The sequence below is a fragment of the Triticum dicoccoides genome, chromosome 5A (assembly GCF_002162155.2).
Source record: "Triticum dicoccoides isolate Atlit2015 ecotype Zavitan chromosome 5A, WEW_v2.0, whole genome shotgun sequence".
NCBI classification, from domain to species: Eukaryota; Viridiplantae; Streptophyta; class Magnoliopsida; order Poales; family Poaceae; genus Triticum; species Triticum dicoccoides.
The window spans coordinates 565,835,574-565,855,058 of NC_041388.1; positions in this window are offsets into that span (position 1 = coordinate 565,835,574).

Sequence of the window (19,485 nt, forward strand, 5' to 3'; positions counted from 1 at the left end):
ATGGTTTGATAACACGCATTGTTCTGGTAATTAAACACAGGGCAATGCAAACTACCCTGAAGGATTAGCCCGACCAACTATTTCTTGTCATTGATCTCTCGGGCAATGACCACAGCATGGACAGCGGCATGGGAATCGATTTCTGGGGCGATGTCCACAGGACTGACCGCGACATCAAAATCGATCTCTGGGGTGATGTCCACAGGATGGACAGCGGCATCGGAATCGATCTCCGGGGCGATGCCAACAGGACGGGCCACGACATCGGAATCATCAAGGACGTCCACCGGCACCTACACAACCCTAACATATTAGCAAGCACATTGCGAATAATAAAAAACCACAACTATGGTAATAAGCCATTATTTTTTTACCTTGTGCAGCTCACTGGGGGATCTAATCCCTCCGGGGGCCATCTCCTCGTCCTCGATGGGGGCCATCACCTTGCCAGGGGAATACTGCTTCTCAACGGCGACTATCTCCTCAAACTCGGTCTTGAGCCTCACATAGGTGGCAATCAGAGTTCCTGGGGTAGGCACGATGGGGCCCTTGCTGTTCTTCCAACTTTCTTTGAGGAGTTCATCCGCCAACGTCCTCAACTCTTTGGCGAGTGCTTGTTTCTTGGAGTTCTTCGTCTCCATGGGTTGGCCCGCCAACATGGTCAACTCGTTGGTCGGTGCTCGCTTCCTGGAGATCGCTGTCTCTAGTGGGTTGTCTGCCGGCAACTCTTTGCCTAGTGCTCCAGGATCCATCAATGAACTGACAAACAAAAAGCAATCGAAAGGAAAACACAATCGCAATGAAAACGGGAAAAGAATAGGATGTGAGAATCGGTCGGTGCTTCGCAAAAAGAAGATTCCTGGAATGAAAATATAGCAGCATAACTGATTCGCCCACCTTTCCTTCGTCGGTACAGAAGAAAAATGGCAGAAGTGAGTAGCCTGGAGTGAGGTTTTCTTCAAGAAAGGGAAGAAAGGGCTTGAACGAGCGTTCCAGTGAAATGATGGTTGCTTCATCTAGTCCAACTTGGAGGCCACCTTACCACTGCTGGTAAAGGTGTGGGTTTTGTGATATGACGGGTCATGACGGCCAAACCGGGGTGACAGGTGAGTCTCGAATGTAGCACCTCGCTGTGATTTGGTGGATGGCACGCGGGCCCGGATGCTTTGAAATGTCCCTCATGTAGATAGAGCGGCTAGTCATATAGGAGTGCTCAATATTGTGCACCGCGACCAAGGCAGAGAGGAAATGGAGAGAACTACGTAATTAATGCATGAGTTTAATTAGGGTAGTTTTGTAAAGTACGAGATACATTCCTCCAATCACAAAATGCCTTGGTTCATGAGATTTGAGATTTGAGCCCTATAAACCGGAAGGGAGGGAGTACTGCACATGGTGTAGTCTAGTCACTTGTTGAAATCTCTAGAAAGGCAAATACTCCTTTCTGGTTTACAGGGCTATACTACTCCCTCCGTCTAGGTGTGTAAGTCATCTTACGAAAACCAAATAGTCCCAAAACACTTAGGCGCGGTGCATTAACTTCTACCTTGTTTCTTGTTTCTTGACATATCAACCAATAAGAGATGAGAGGTGTGCATGCTTTTAATGACTTGCAATGGCTAGTTCATTGCATGCAATGCTATTAATTAGCAAATAAACATTGGTGACCCCAGGAGGAAACGGTGCTAAGCGCGTGGACCTATGCAGAATGAGTATCAACCAATGGATAATGGAGTTTAATTGTTAAACAATAGCAATTTTGTCTCATGCAAGAGCCTGGCTAGTACTCCAAGGAACCGCACCACGCGAGCGTTCGCAACTGCCACGTTCAGGTTGCGCTTGGCTCTTCGCCTCTTCGAGAAGACGAACAATGATGTTACTCCTACTTCTACAGTATCGAATCCACTGCTGCATGTCCGTCCACCTCGTGCGGGAGGGATAGCATGTAGCGAAAGCTTCTGCTTACTGCTCCTGCCTTTGCGTCTATGACAGGTGGACCCAACAAGTGGTTGGCCCTCCTGTCATGCAGCCAAAGGCAGGTGCAGTTAAGGCACCGGAGCTCAGTCCGCGAGGGAGAGGGCATTGTAGTAATCAAATTTCTCGGTCTTTTATGAGTTGACGTGACACATCAAAGCACTGCACTCGATATAAGTCTTTTTACACATTTCAAATGGGCTACTTTGTATGTAGGAGTAGACATATTCTGCTTCGTATGTAGTCACTTGTTGCAATCTCTAAAAAGACTTATATTTGGAAACGGAGGGAGTACAATGCATGCATGCATGCCGTGACTTTCCTTTTGATACTTGCATGTGTTGATTTGATGCACCTTGCCAAATTTTGACTATAAATTTAACTAACCAAATTTTCATGCATGTCACAGAAAATTACGGGGCTGTTTGGATTGTGACGATGTTTGTCTTATGTTGCCACATTATTTTTCCCACACTTGCCACACTTGCCTAACTTGAGTTGCTCAAATTGTTAGACACACTTTGGCTTGCCTAAGGGAATCTTGACACAATTTTTGTGTCTATGACATGTGGGTTTCACTACTAATAAAAAAATTCTTGTCTTAGGTGTGGCTAATAAAAAAGACTTATATTTGGGAACGGAGGGAGTAGAAAATATAAATAATAATGCATGTTGGGGAAACCCACATTTCCGCTAATTTTAGCCGTGGGCTTGTTCACAATTTTTACGAGGGGGTGGTTGTTCATTTAATGGAGGGACTTGTAGTACCAGACTTGAACGATACAAAGTGCGACCTGGCACACCGTAACACCACTTGGAACAAGCGGGTAGCTATCTCAAAAAACAATCAACAACAAAAAAAACCCGCGACCTGGCATGTAGTAGTACACAATTTTAAACGATTGTTTTGATGGAGTGAAAAAGGAAAACTACCCCACTACGTATATATAGGCCGGAGCCTCCGCGCTTGCTTGCTAGGGTTGCTCTATTCACACACTCTCATACTCTCCAGATCTAAACAAGATAGGGGTAGTAACACTGTCTTTCTCCCTTCAAAAAACATTGGCTTTCTATCCTCACCGCTGGTTACAGATCCGGACGTATCCCCCTCCGCCGGTGAAGGGGAGGAGGGGTAGCGTTTAGGCCGTCGTCGACGGCGAGGGAGGAGACCCACTGCCGGCCGCATCGTTATCTCTAGCCGAGCGCCGGTGTGGGAGGTCCTCCGATCCCTTCGTCGTTGCCTGTGGGCGGATCCGGCCTCCCGCCGCCCACCTATCCACATCCCGACGACCTTTAGGTATATCTTTGTTCGAAACCGCCTTAGCTCTACTTCCCCAGCTCGCTACTTCGCTGCATGTGCGTCATTTTCTACCTCTCAGCCCCTCTCGATCGGATGGTCCAATGTCACATATTTTTTCTTCTATTGTTAGAGGTAAAGCTACTTCATGGAGTCGAATCTTGTACTCCCTCCGTCCGAAAATACTTGTCATTGAAATGGATGTATCTAGATGTATTTTAGTTCTAGACACATCCATTTTGATGACAAGTAATTCTGGACGGAGGGAGTACTTGGTTCAAACAAGAAATAAAGTGGGGGTGGGGGAATTTAGTGTGTACATCGGACTTGGTACAAACAGGAAGGAAAGGGGGTGAAAGTAGTACAGACTGGTCATCCAACCGGTCTCTTGGTCGAAAAGGGAAATATAGGGGTAACGTTGTACACAGTGGTATGACCAGGACTAGATTTGCTATCCACACATAGGAGTAGGTGGCTAGAGTGAACAAAAATGGGACCAACCCAGATATGTTTCTTGGATGTTTGTTTCTAGGGGCAACAAACTATGAATCACCACTTTATGCCCCCGTTTACATACATGGTGCTGGACTGCTGGTGCACCCACTGTTCTTAATCTAATGTCCCTCGTAAAAATGAAGCCATGCCACTGTTATAAGCCATGACAAGTTTAGCCAAATGTTTTTGCCTGTAATTGTTTGAGACTCTGACTGTTTCCTCTGTGCCTTTTTGTGCAAACAGGGATATCCAATTCACCTGGTTGCTGTTGTGACCTTTTCGTGCACTGCACAAAACTCTTCTTAAAAGAAGTGACTTTTGTGTTGTTTAACTGGAATGTCAGAATGGAACAGTTGGTTCATTTTGGTGGAACTGCACAAAGGGAGATCTGTGTTCCAATCCTCATCATCCATATTTGCGCCATAACCTTCCTTTAGGTAAGAATGATATTTAATGCATGTGTTCATCTCTATTTTCCGACTGCCATGAGAAAATAATGTTGTTTTTTACTAGTACACTTGTACTCCCTCACTGACAAAACCAATTCTGAATTAGAAGGCCAATCATGTACTTGGTTTCACCAACTGGTGAGGAGAAAGAGAAACATAGCAGGAAGAGGAAGAAGAAGAAGAAGAAACAGTGCCAAGGCGATCTTGCTGAAGCCAGAGGCCTCAGTCGAGGCCATTCAAGGGCTCCGGTAACAACTACCATACATGTGAGACGATCCTCTAGGGAGCCCTTCCACTTCTGCTGTCTCACTTAATTAATTAGGAGTACTTAAGTACCACTAATTTATTACTGCCTAATTTTCCTGTTGGAGTTAAACAAATCTTTAGTAGGACCCTATGCTGAATCATGTACGTGTGTATGTTTGTCTATGGAGGTGAATCATGTGGTGGAGCAGGGAGGGAATATTATTAGTGTCATGACATAATAGTGTTATTGTTTTGCATGTCAATTTATTGCCATTGGTTCAATGAGGCAATGTTTTGTGTATTGTCCATCATGAATTTGATGCTACTATTTGAGTAATATGCTAATGTCTTCCTATCCTTTCTCACTAAGCTAATGAAGGTTTCACCTCTTGTTCCTACTTGTGCAAACAGGGATCATGTTGTTCCAATCATACATTTTAGTGGAACTACACAAGACAATACAATGAACTGTATCCCAGCCAGTGCTTTAACTCTGCTGGAAGTTCTTGATAATCTTTCGATATAATCTCAGCACTGGTAAACAAGAGTGATTTCAACCATACATTTGAAGTGCACAAAAATATATACTATTGTGTGATTCCACTGAGTGCTTTATCATCTCTTATGGGACTACATGAATACTCAGGTTGGTACGGGCCTAAGGCCTTCATCCATATTAGTTTGCTGTCATCTCTATTTGTATCGCGCTACTGTCATGAGAAACTCCTTTATCTTTGCACGTTAAAGTTTTGCAACCTATGATAAATGACAATGCTTTGAGTGTTGAGTTGAGCTAATTGGCACTGATTAAATAAACTAATACCTCTCTTTAAGCAAGACTACTATGTTGCTAACTTTACCCATTAAGATAATGAGGGTGCTTCTATTTGTTAGTGTATGTTTCATCAACTAGTCCCACTATTATAGTAATCTCACCCTCTCAATATATGTGCCAATAGGGATGCTCGATTATGGTGGAACTACACAAAAACTTTGGGTGCTTCATTGCCTCGATAGCTCCCGTCCTTTCCCGCCAGTCGCTAATCTCCGCTTACTTTCTTCCTTTGCTGTCAGTCGCTTGGCTTATCTCGGCTTCCAGTCAAAGGAAATAGTAATTGATATGCCACCTCACACATGTTGGTATTGGTCTTTATCCTGATTATTGTGCCTGTCATATGTATTGGTAATTTGGTATTGTGCTACTGTTTGCCGATTTCATAAAGGAGTAATTTGGAGCCTAAACTTGCAGGCAAATCATTACATCGGATGATTTCAGTAGAACTGCACAAAATGATCAGATGGACAGGTACTTATGCTGCTGCTATGTACTCCAAAGTTCACTCAAATAAGCATCGATGTTGACAAGAAGTGCCTATATTCATTCGAGTATCAACCAGCGTCAACCAATTGTCAAACCCAAGTATTAGGAGAGTGAACGCCAAAAATATTGCTTAGTGCATAGCCCAGAAAAACGCAGTCCAGTCTTTGGTCCCAACTTGTGTCTTTTGGTTATCGGCGCATATGGTAGCGAACTATATGGCATGGAGTCTAAAGATTCCAGACAAGTAGGTTGACGCGTATATTCATCTGGCACTTAATCAGTCTGCACGCCAAGGATGCTCCATTTCAGTTGAACTGCACAAAAAATTTGGGTGGTTCATTTTCTCAACCACCTCCTTTCTCGTCTGCAATGTAGAATTTTGGCGAGATACAGGACCAAGATGAGCCAGTAAACTAGTTGGATGAAAGTAGTGGCCAAGTTGCTCAAACCTCCCTCGGCACGAGGCCACTATTTGAGGATAAACCTACAAGCAAAGTTCAGATTGTCTGTGCTGCCTCTTATGTACTCGAAAGTTTACTCGTACAAGAACTAATTTTAGCAAAAAGTACCTCCGATTGAACACCATTTACCAGTTTGTACCCTAGGTAATTAAAGTTCGTCCATGGATCATATTGGCTGTGATCTCAATCATTTGGATGCATAAACATACTGAACATGTGTATATCTGAATCTTTTTGTGAACTATGTATGAATATTGTCATGTGATCTATCAATCATTTGGATGCATAGATATGCTGAGCTTGTGTATATATGAATCTTTTGAGTTGTTAATAGTGAATGTTGGCTATGAATATGAACGTGTCCTGTGAACCAGAGTTTGATATGAATGTTTACCTTTTCTGTTGTATTTGTGTGTGAACTTGTTAGTATGCCTATTGTGGGGTATAAAACACAGGTCTCTTATAAAAGTAATGCCGTGTCCAATTTACGTTTTCCCTTCTAACCACATTATATATACTAGCAAAAGGGCCCGTGTGTTGCAACGGGAAAAAAATATGGCACACACTTACGTTCTATTCTTCTTTACCGGGTTTGTCATTACATGTACTCCGGTGTAATAACATCATAAATTACCAAACTTTGTTAGGAGTTTTTGTCTCAGGCACCACAATGAGAATGATTAACACTATGAGCATCACCAGCCTAAAGAAAGTTGTTACTGTTATGACCGGCATGACCAAGAGGATATATGATGCGCACTGACATCCAACAACAACATTTCTCATGGTTTCGATTTTTTTTTCTGAACCAGTGCTATATTTGATTATTTGGCACAAAAAAGTTGTAATTCTTTCACTCCAACTACGGCCAACATGGCTCGTCATCTTCCAAAAGATGTCCCTTTATGATATTTTTTTTAGGAAAAAGGAGTGCATTATCTCCTTGCTCTCGTCTAACTGAAGGAAACTGAATGTGAAAATTTAACTGTATATAGACTGACCCACTCGGAGTGCATACAAAAATATTTTTATCCAAGTCGTCAGTGCCAACACTGTACATCCAATGTCCATCTGCATCTACACAACTAGGTCTAATCTTAAGCAAGAATGAAACTACCAATCAAACTAAGATAATAGCATGTAGTCGACCCCGGGCAGCAAGTGGTCAGGGATCATCAGCAGAGAAACACGAAGTTGGCTGACGACCACCGAGCATGGCCAGGCCCATCTCGCTCTCGTGGCTGCCGTGATGGCTCCCGGGCCTCTCCTTGGCTCCTCCACTCTGAGTCCACAGCCCGACCTCGGCATTCCGCCTCCATCCTCCTCCGCCCTCTACCCTGCGTGCTCCTCCACACCTCTCTCTCCAAGCCGATGGATTCGACCTTCCCCTCGCTGGATTCGGTCCACCGCGAGCCTCAAGCCACCCTGCCGCCACGCTCGTGTCCATGTCGTGCATGGTGTAGAGGTGGCCAGCGTGTGGAACAAGCTGCGTCGCAGGCATCTGCGCGCTGCGCCTTCGCTTCCTCACCCCGGCGAGCGCCGGAATGAACAGCTTCGCGCCGGACTGCCGTTTTGTTGTACAATTTCCCTTCGTTCTCATTCTGTGTTTGTTGATTCAAGAGGCTCGTTGTTGATATGCACTTTTCCTAGGTATATAAACTGGTAGACTTTCATGTAAGCAATCGAGGTGGGATTACTCCGAGTACATGTGTGAAAATCAGGTAAGGTACAGATACAGAAGCATGCATGCAGGCAGAAACATGCGTGCAGGCCCAATAAGAGAATGTGGACGTGGACCAATTGGATGGACAAAGTTTTTAGTACCGCCTCGCAGCAATTGGACGGACTATCGATCAAAACTAACGGAAAAAAACTGAAAGCGTAAATTCACGGAAAGAAGCGTATTGTGACGGTGAACCCAAAGAGTCAATCCGTGCTTTATTATTAGGGAAAGATTTATATTATTACTATTATCGTATATTTTATAGAGACTTATATATACATTATAAAAACATCCCATGTGTTATTAACTTATAAAAGTAAATGTTTAACGGAAGTTGGCAAGGAAAATCCTGGTTGTTTTTGACTCACAGGCAAGGAAAATCCTGGTGATTACATACAAAAGCTTGCGAAGATTTTAAGGACCAATTTCATAATAACGCGCTCATTTTTATTTTGAGCAATAACTCGCTAATTTCTTAATTATATATATATATGTGCCTCTCTGGTTTATTCTTTCATATTAATTGCTCCTTCTAACATAAATTATATATATAACGAGCCCACCTAATACGTGTATTTCAAGGAAGTGCAAATGGGCTGGGATTTCTTAGAAAATATAAATGGGACTGATTGACGTGAAATTATTTGTGCACCCAGCCCAGCAAATGGATTGTACATTCTAGAGAACATGGGTTAAATATATGCCACATTTTTGCAGGCTGACATGTGGGCCAATAGGTCAAAGCCTACGCAGGGCATTGTCAACTTGGTCAACAAATGATTGTGTCATCCACAACCATTGGATTTATATCCAACAGCCGGCATGCACCTTCAATCTCTCGTCTTCTTCCTCCAGCGTCGCCGGGACCGCCTGGTCCGGCCTCCGGCGGCTAGTGGCTCTGCTTAGCACGCATCGTTGCGAAGCGCTACCCCACCGCCGGCTAGGCTATCCCTCCACCCCTTGACACCTCCTGTTATTCTCCATAGACTACAGCCCCACGCCGCAACATAACCAGTTATAACCCTTCTCCTCCTCTCAATCTGCGACTCCACTGCCGTGTTTTCCCATCTCCGAGTCGTTCTCGTCCGGGGCCTCGCCGTCGTCCACCGCCTCGCTGCGTTCGGTGCGGCGTGGTCAACAAACGAGAGTCATCGGAAGAGGAATGTACGTGGAGAGCCTAACGGCTGGGACCCACGAGGTCCATCGTCGCACGCAAGGAAAGTTCCTCCTTATTAAGCTGAAAAAATGTTTCCTCCACCTGACAGCTGGGAACCACCGGCTGTATCTTTGCACGGAAGGAAGTGCCTCCTTGTTTTGCGAAAAAAATTATTCATCCCGTTGACAGCTGGGACCCGTCAGATTTGGTCACTGACTTGTGGGCCTACTAAGCGGACGTGTACGCATGGCTTTGTCAACTTAATCAACAAATGATTCTAGCAGCTGGACCGTTGGATGTTAATCCAACAGCCGTGCTCCTTCTTCAACCTCTGTTCTTGCTCCTGTCTCCCGTGGGCGGCACCGCAGCTGTGCTGCCGCGCACCCGAACCAGTGAAGTTTCCCACTCCTCTCCATCTGCGACTCCACTGCCCCGTCTTCCCCATCTCCGGGTCATTCCAGTCTGGGTGCGCTCGGCACGGTGTGGTCAACGTGGTCAACAACCGAGAGTCATCGTAAGATGACTGTACGTGAGAGGCTGACAGTGGGGACGCACCACGCCCATGGACGCATGCATGCAACGGAACGCGGCGATGTCAACATGGTCAAGGAACGACTTCCATCGGAAGTATACTGTACGTGGAGAGTCTCAGCTGGGTCCACGGCCGCAGCAAGTAAGTGCCTCTTTATTACGCAGAAAATAATGATTCCTCCAACTGATAGCAGGGACCCACTGGATGGGCCACCGTATTTTGCGAAAAAACGTTTGCCCCCCAACTGCTGGGACCCACCTGACGGGCCACCATATTTCACGAAAAAAATGTTCCCCCTGCTGTCATCTCGGACCCACCGGAAGTGCCTCCTTATTACGCACAAAAAAATGAATACTCCCTCGGCTAGCTGGGACCCACCTTGGTGGGAGGCTGACTTATGGGCCTACTAAGTTGACGGGGGCGAAGGGCTTTGTCAACTTAGTCAATATGAACGATTCTAGCTCCAGCGACCGTACGATGTCCATCCAACGGCCGTAGTGCTTCTTCAACCTCTGGTCTTCTTGCTCCAGCCGCCCAAAGCAACGCCGGTCGTGCCGCATGCTCCTGCCTCCCGTGGCCGGCTGTGCTGCCGCGGAGGCCTCACCGCCCCCTACTATTCCCACCGTGTCAGGACCCCGATTCCAAGTCACATCGATCTAGCCGGTAACACCTCATATCACTTTGCGGCCTCACGCACGGCATCCCCACGGGTGTCGCCTTACCAAGGCCCGAGACCGTTTGTGCCTTTTGGCTCACGTATATGATAGTGTCGCTAGCATCCATATGACAGAGAACCCGGGCCGACAAGGCTAGTCGTGAACCCAAAGCGGCATAGACCTATGGGGACAGGCATACATGAATCACATCGAGCATGTCGGTCAACAGCGTGTGAATCCGGGCTTTAGCACTGGGCAAACAGGACTCCGGGGAACCCGGGCTGTAGTAGGCTAGGCAGGACTCCGGATGTCATCGCGTGACATTTCCCCGAACGGACAGACATAGGAACGAAGTGAAACACATGTCGGCCAGTCAAGTGTCCTGAGCAGTAGTGCTGGGCTAGCAGGAGTCCGGTGAACCGAGCTGTAGCTGACTACTATGGCTCATGGAAGCACTAGACTACATTTCCCCATAAGAGAGGCTGCCAAGGATAAACAAGTAGATTGTTAGATCCCACACATACCAAGCATTTCAATCATACACACAATATGCTCGATATGTGTAAATAGAATATGGCATCACAACATAACTCTACGACTCAAGTATTTATTCATTAGGCTCTGAGGAGCGAGAAATTACAAACATGGGTCTCATGACCCAACATTCAGAGCATACAAGTCAAAGCACATGCGGAAGCTTAACATGTCTGAGTACAGACAACTACAAATGAAGAAGGCTCAGAAGCCTGACTATCTACAAGACCCTCCCAAGGGTACAAGATCGTAGCTGAGGTAACAAGCTAAATGTCAAAGCCCATGTGGAACTACTAGCGAGACTGAAGTCTCTCTGCAAAACATAAATTAAGCAAATGTGAGTACAAATGTACCCAGCAAGACTTACATCAGAACTAACTACATATGCATCGGTATCAACAAAGGGGGTGGTGGAGTTTAACTGCAGCAAGCCAGCTTTGACTCAGTGGCTAACCTGAACTACGACTGCAAGCAACTCTTTTGAGGTGGCGCACACGAGTCCACATATTCACCATACCAATACACCACTATGGATCCGCTCCCGTCTCCTTACGAGAGCGCCATCCATAGCACTCACGCTTATCTTGCGCATTTTAGAGTATCCAGTTTCACTTGTCTATGAACTATGCAAGGGGTCCAAGTTTCCATATCCGAGGAATCCGGCTATTCGAATAGATAATGATAACCCTGCAGGGGTGTACTTCTTCACACACGCTCCCACCACTTACCGTCGTTTACACGACATGTACTCGGCAACCTTCAAGCGGAAGCCGAACGAGGGTGTCGGCCATGGCCTACCTAAACACTCAAGTCTCTAGTCCAGGTTTATCGCCTATCTAGGTTCCATCCGCAGGGAGTCCGGCCGAGGTTTCCACATACGGCCCCGAACAATGTGAACAGGGTTCCCGAGACACAAAACGGGCGCCCGGTACATCATGCCACGGTGTATCTGCCGCATCATAGCCCACCCCTAGGGTCAGCGCTATGCACGGCCGCCAACACATAACCTACAAACACCAGAAACTAGTTGCAACTCCTGGACAGAGTACTAGGGTGATTAAGAAGCCAAGAGGGTCAATTAAGGATCCCAATGAGTGGTAGTAGCTGTTCATGGATCACAGACACAGAACTCGGTTCCTAAGAACGGTTTCAATGAGACAACCCACCATGTACTCCTACATGGCCTCTCACCGCTACCTTTACCAAATTGTGTTCACACACTTAGCTCACACACAGTAGGACATGTTCATCACCATTCCAATTCATTCCCGATGAATCAGACCCGACACAACTCTATGCAATAGCAGGCATGAAAAACAAGCATGAATGAGTAGGCACATCAGGGCTCAAACAACTCCTACTCATGCTAGTGGGTTTCATCTATTTACTGTGGCAATGACAGGTCATGCAGAGGAAAGGGGTTCAACTACCGTAGCATGTTGAATCGTTGTTGTCCTAATGCAGTAAAAGAGAGCAGGAGCGAGAGAGTGGGATTGTATCGGAATGAACAAGGGGGTTTTGCTTGCCTGGCACTTCTGAAGATAATATAGCTCTTCATCGGTGTCATCGAACTCATCGTCGAAACCACGTCTATCAAGAGGGGACAACCACCAGCAAACATAGAAAGAACACAATCAATGCAATGCACAATATGATGCATGATCATGGCATGTTAAGGTACTGAATCCACCTAATGCAACAGTTAGTCATATTAATTGAAGTGGAATTCAAACATATAGTAAATTCCAACTCCAAAACTACATACCATATATTCCATAAACATGAATTGTCCTAGTTGGTGATGTTAACTTTCTCAAACATGCATGAACATGGCATAAACAGATTCTTCATATTTTTCTGATAATTTTTCATATATAAATTATTTCATTTGGAGTTACGGTTTAATTTCTATGATTTTTAGAAGTTTTGGGCATTTTCTGAAAATAAATAAATCATTTAGATTTATTTAAAAATACAGAAAAGCATTTACTGCGTCAGCCTTGCATCATGCTGACATCATCTGGTCAACAGATGCAGTCCAGGTCAAACCTGACCAGTGGGACCCACTGGTCAGTGACCCAGTGCTGCCTAGGGTCACAGACACGTGGGGCCCGGTCAACGGACACGTCAGCATAGTCAAAACTGCACATGGGGCCACTGCAATTAGTTTAACCTTAATCTGTTTTGGTTAGCCGGTTAGTTAGGCGGTGGGGCCCGGCTGTCAGCGGCTTAGAGGCTTAGTTAGCGGGGTGTTTAACCCCAAACAGTGGCTATCACCGGCGGCTAATCACCGGCGTAACCAGGACACGGCGGTGTTGCCCGTCCGGCCCACTCCGGCGACGGGAGCAAGCAGGGCTGGTCTCGTTGGAACGGCCGCGATGCGGCGCGTCCAACGGTGGTGGTTGTAGGGGCTGGGGCGGACGGAGATGACGGCGAGGATCTCGGCCGCGGCGGCCGGCGTTCGGGTGTGCGCGGGAGCGCGGCTGCGCTGTGTAAACGGGTGGGGCGAAGCACTGGAGATGCTCTACTCGGTGCAGCGAGTTCGGTGGACACGCGCCCGGGACCAAATGGTCACTGGAGCGTCGGCGGCGGCGAGCGCAAGCGGCGAGCGCAGGCGGCGGTGGAGTTCGGTCATCGGCGAACCGGCGACTACGGCGTGCAACCGAGAAAATGGAGAGGGGGAGGAGGAGCAGCAGCTCATGGCGGTTGCAGCAGGCGTCGAAGCGGGCTCGGGGAAGGCCGGAGCTGAGCGGGGCGGAGTGGCGAATCTCCGGCGGCCGAGGAGGGGAAAAGCGGCGGGGTGGTGCTTCGGGGCCCTTCCGGTAGCTTGGCTCGGTGAGGAGGTAGGGAACGAGGTGGCGGAGCTCGGGGATAGCTCGGGATGGCTCGGGGAACATGGTGGACGCGGTGACAACAAGCGGCAGCGACGGTCTCGCTCGGCCGTGCGCGTGAGAGAGAGCAGAGGAGGGGGAGGGGTCCAGAGTGAGAGGGGAGAGACGCAGGGGGTCGAGGGCGTCTCCGTGGCGCGTTCAGAAGAGCCGGGGCGTCGCGGTGGAAGCAGGAGCTGGCGCGCGCGACGAGCACGCGCCCTGTCTACTGGCACGGGGAGGAAGACGACAGAGGGGGCTGCGGTGGTGGGCTGGGCCACCTGATGGGCCAGATCAGGTGGGCTGCTGCTACAGGTAAGTTTTGTTTTGTTTTAATTTCCCTTCTGTTTTCTTTTATTTTATCCTTTGCCACTGTTTTGAATTCAAACAAAATTCAAACAATGCCAGAATATCCTCTGAGTATTTTTATGTTGCCTCATGGACTTTTCCAGAGGCACATAAATTATCACAGAGCTTTTGAAAACATATCCCATATATATTTGAATATATTTTCAAATTCAAATAGAATATTGTTTTAAATTCAGAGACCAAATAATCCCTTAAAAATGTTCCAAATTTTTGGTTTGGTATATAACCTTTGCCAAAATTCTCAACACTATTTTTAAGGCAATTTGGAATCACTGAATGCAATTTAAAGGGTTCTTGCCCTTCTTTTAAGATGATTTTTGAGGCTTTCAATTTCCTCATTTCAAGTTTCTTGAAAATAACAGGATGCATGATGCTCACTGATGCAACTATCTGCAAACATTTCTAGGGTTGTGACAAGTCACCACCACTAAACAAGAATCTCGTCCCGAGATTCAAGACGTGAGGTAAGAAGACAGAGGGGGCACAAGACCAACACAATCTTCGCGATCCAGGTTGCACCTCATAAGATTGTTGATTCGTTGCATACTTGATCTTGATATCGTCGCTTTTGAGATCTTCATCCACACGATGACGACGGAAAGAAACTCTACTAGGATTGATCTTCTTGAAGATCAGGCTATACAATATCCACTCGCGGAATGAGATGTTGAAACATCTCGAGCTGAGACACAAAGTACACATCTAGAGGGGTGGGGTGGAACAGATGACGAGGGTTCACTAGGTAGACAACAATTCCACACCTAAGAGGGTGGTGAACGGTTGTCAGCGTAACGAGGATTTGAGTTTCCATGATACCATAACGAGACACCCTAGAGAAGGATGACTCGTAGAATTATCCCTTAAGTGGCAAAAAGAATTACTTTTGATCCAGAGATCAATAAAATTCTCTATACCAGCCTAGGGAAAAATCTCGAGCAATCGTTTGAAGGAGTTCGAAAGAATGACATACCCTGACTAGGATGGATGATGTGGACTACCTTGTTGAAGACAACGCAATGGATGATTTTGCTTATCATCGGGGATGGATGGGACCCATAGTAGGACCACTTTTGAAGATGATCCTAAATAGTAATTACTGAGGTGCAAGCTGGGAACAAAATGCAAATGCTGGGAATGATTTTCTGGTAACTAGGAATAACTCAAGGAGAGTGATTCCACCATTCGAATGGTCATAGCTTAATCGAGGAAACCGGGAGCACAAGAATCCATAAGGAACAACTTATAGGATAAGCCGCATGAAATCCTCACGGAGAAGATGGAAAATTTGCCCAATCAAGATACTATAGTGATAGATTCTCCGGCTAGGTGCGTCAGCCAGAACATCAACCTTGTCGGGACCTACATCATAGATCTTGGAGAAGTTCCAACCATCATATCTGCCTGAGATTTAGATCTGGTTGGTAACGGGATATTTCAGACAACATGTCCAGAAATAAAGTTTGCAACACAAACCGACACGATGATGTTGCGAGATTCTCAGGATTTGAACTACGATAGTAAACTCCAAAACATGAGCGGGTTCTGCTACACACATGTGAACATGTTGTCCAAGACAAGAATGGCCACATAGTAGTCTTATAATAAAACACTATCGAGTTCAGGTGGGGAACCATCATCGAGGATATCAAAGTCCTTGCATAAGGCATGCTCTTAAGAAGGAATTTCTTCTCCTTGAACAATTCAATCAGTGGCTTGGTGTGTTAGGAATACATATAGAATGAAGGTTGCAAGTCTCCAGACCACAAAATACTTCGTACATATGCATGACTGACTTGGGATGGTTTCAGAGGAAGAAAAACAAACCTTTCTCAAACTCACGGCGGCCACTTGCATCAAGTGCACGTGAATTAGAGGAAGTATCTTCTTTCATCCAAACATATACCTCATGAACGGGACACGAAGGCAATGCTTACAAAAGTTTCCACACTAGCTCAATGTTCAACATGAATCATGGAGGAGACAAAATGCTGCTGATGGGCTCAATAGCAACTCATCAGAATTTCCATATCACTGGACTTCCACCATCATGTGAACACGGTGATAGCATTGGTCAGACCAAAAGATGTAATGGTGTATGCTCGAGGGATCAACCACGAGTAAGACAACATTACGAACATCGTTGGTTCTGATTTGACTTGACGATAGCCCATACTCAAGTCAAAGTTTTCACAAGGCAATAGATCCAACAACTGATCACGAGGACCAATCAATGGAGATATCATCTTTCTTCAACGCACACACACACACAGAAGATATCCCTTAGAGATGAACTAAGTTAAGCAAAGCTTCTACCTTCCAACTCTCCAAGTTGTTGTCTAGCTCAACCAACTAGCTCAGGGATATCCAACACAGATTCTTGGAGAAGGGGTGATTTATAAGAAAACCAACTTGATCACGAACTGAACATAGCGGTCAGGTGACATCCTAGTTATACTTCTCAGAAGATATACGGAAAATCACAAACCACCGATATGTCACTAAGCTCGAGAACAATCTTGCTTTTCAGGGCAAGACGATATGATCAAATAAGCAAGGATTGACACTATCCTAACTCATTGATCGAAAAGTGCACCGGAAATAAGGACTAGGTAGCACGATCAATCTCAGAATGATGGTTCAGTAACCAACACGCTAAGGATGAGAATATTGTCCTTTAACTACCAAGCAACAAAGTTGCTAGGAGTATTGATTTCACACATCATGATTCACTTGTCAGCATTCCGGTTACGATAACGCAGGAACCGAGGAATGAACAATGATGGCGAGGAGTATCACTATATCAAGAATTCATGAGAGGTTGTGCAATTCTCATGACATTCTTGGCATAAGACGGTAATACTTTAGGGTAGAATAGAATCAAAAGCTGGAGTGGCATTTTGATCTGCGGAGCACAACTACTTTGACCCAATCCTGGATATGGATGAGGTACTGGAGTCTGTTTCTCCTAGTCATTCTGGAATAGAATGGATTGACGAACCACAAGAGTAATAGGCATCGATAACACGAGTGCACGACTACTCCTGACTACAAATTGATAGACAGAGGTAAGAAAAAAAAACTAATGAGGGACAACTCAAAGAACATATGATTTTCTGAGTTGTGGATGCATGGATTAGTATGTCGAGCAAGCTCAACATTTCTTCCGGATAACCCATGCAGAAAGGTAGAACTGATAGATTCACAATGTAGAACGAAGAACTCATCAAGAGCACTCTGATTGTGATCTTTTGATCCAACAAACTTCTGCCATAAGTAGTTCATAGTATTTGGAAGAAGGAAATACCACGGACCTCGAGGACTAATGCAAAAGTTACTAATAACCTAAAGGAACGAGAAAATGCTTTGAACATGAAGTAAGTAGGGTGAATCTCGGGTTCAAAAACCCAGGAATAGAATGCCTACTAACTAATGGCATTACGGGATGCTTCGGGGTTAATGGCCAGAGTCATCACACTGGGAATACAAAGCATGGCTAGATTACTACGTGACTCCCTAAAACACCTAGGGTCATAATAATAGCTCCAACATATATGTCGAGGTAGTAGAGTACCTCAACAGACCGTTAGTGTGCTTAATCTGGCCCAAAAGGACATCGGAGATGGGAAGAAGGGATTTGCAAATGCATCGGACTAGTTAGAGACCTGGGATGACTCGGACAGCATAACGGTTGTAAATGCTCAAAAGATTTGAGACATCCTGCAAAATGGTGGCATAACCACTTAACATCGCAATGTCAAGTTTCCAAGGCCAGCTATGAACATATGGAAGTAGTAGGAACTGAACTGAGGCTTGAACTCAACAATCCTAGGCAACTACGGTTTTAGTAACACGTCATCCTGAGAGATAGAAGAGAAGCCTAGTTCTTAATCCCCGTAGAAAAGAAGAGGTTGACTCAGATCAGAAGGGTATAAGGTAAAGGAGTAAAAAGAGCCTTACATTCCCTTCCACAATCAATTCCCTTACATAACTAAAGCATTTCTAGACTCGACTTCGACCAGTTTGGCTTGGTAATCCTACAGGTAGTCAGGCTCTGATACCAACGCTGTCAGGACCCCGATTCCAAGTCACATCGATCTAGCCGGTAACACCTCATATCACTTTGCGGCCTCACGCATGGTATCCCCACGGGTGTCGCCTTACAAAGGCCTGAGACCGTTTGTGCCTTTTGGCTCACGTTATGATAGTGTCGCTAGCATCCATATGACAGAGAACCCGGGCCGACATGGCTAGTCATGAACCCAAAGCGGCATAGACCTATGGCGACAGGCATACATGAATCACATCGAGCATGTCGGTCAACAGCGTGTGAATCCGGGTTGTAGCACTGGGCTAACAGGACTCCGGGGAACCCTGGCTGTAGCAGGCTAGGCAGGACTCCGGATGTCATCGCGTGACATTTCCGCGAAGGGACAGACATAGGAACAAAGTGAAACACATGCCAGCCAGTCAAGTGTCCTGAGCAGTAGTGCTGGGCTAGCAGGACTTCGGTGAACCGGGCTGTAGCGGACTACTATGGCTCATGGAAGCACTAGACTACATTTCCCCATAAGAGAGGCTGCCAAGGATAAATAACTAGATTGTCGGATCCCACACATACCAAGCATTCCAATCATACACACAATATGCTCGATATGTGTAAATACAACATGGCATCAGAATATAACTCTACGACTCAAGTATTTATTCATTAGGCTCCTAGGAGCGAGAAATTACAAACATGGGTCTCATGACCCAACATTCAGAGCATACAAGTCAAAGCACATGCGTAAGCTTAACATGTTTGAGTACAGACAACTACAAATGAAGACGGCTCAGAAGCCTGACTATCTACAAGACCCTCCTAAGGGTACAAGATCGTAGCTGAGGTAACAGGCTAAACGTTGAAGTCCACGTGGAACTACTAGCGAGACTGAAGTCTCTCTGCAAAACATAAATTAAGCAAACGTGAGTAAAATGTACCCAGCAAGACTTACATCAGAACGAACTACATATGCATCGGTATCAACAAAGGGGGTGGTGGAGTTTAACTGCAGCAAGCCAGCTTTGACTCAGTGGCTAACCTAAACTACGACTGCAAGCAACTCTTTTGAGGCGGCGCACACGAGTCCACATATTCACCATACCAATACACCACTATGGATCCGCTCCCGTCTCCCTACGAAAGCGCCATCCATAGCACTCACGCTTATCTTGCGCATTTTAGAGTATCCAGTTTCACTTGTCTATGAACTATGCAAGGGGTCCAAGTTTCCATATCCGAGGAATCTGGCTATTCGAATAGATAATGATAACCCTGCAGGGGTGTACTTCTTCACACACGCTCCCACCACTTACCGTCGTTTACACGACATGTACTCGGCAACCTTCAAGTGGAAGCCCAACGA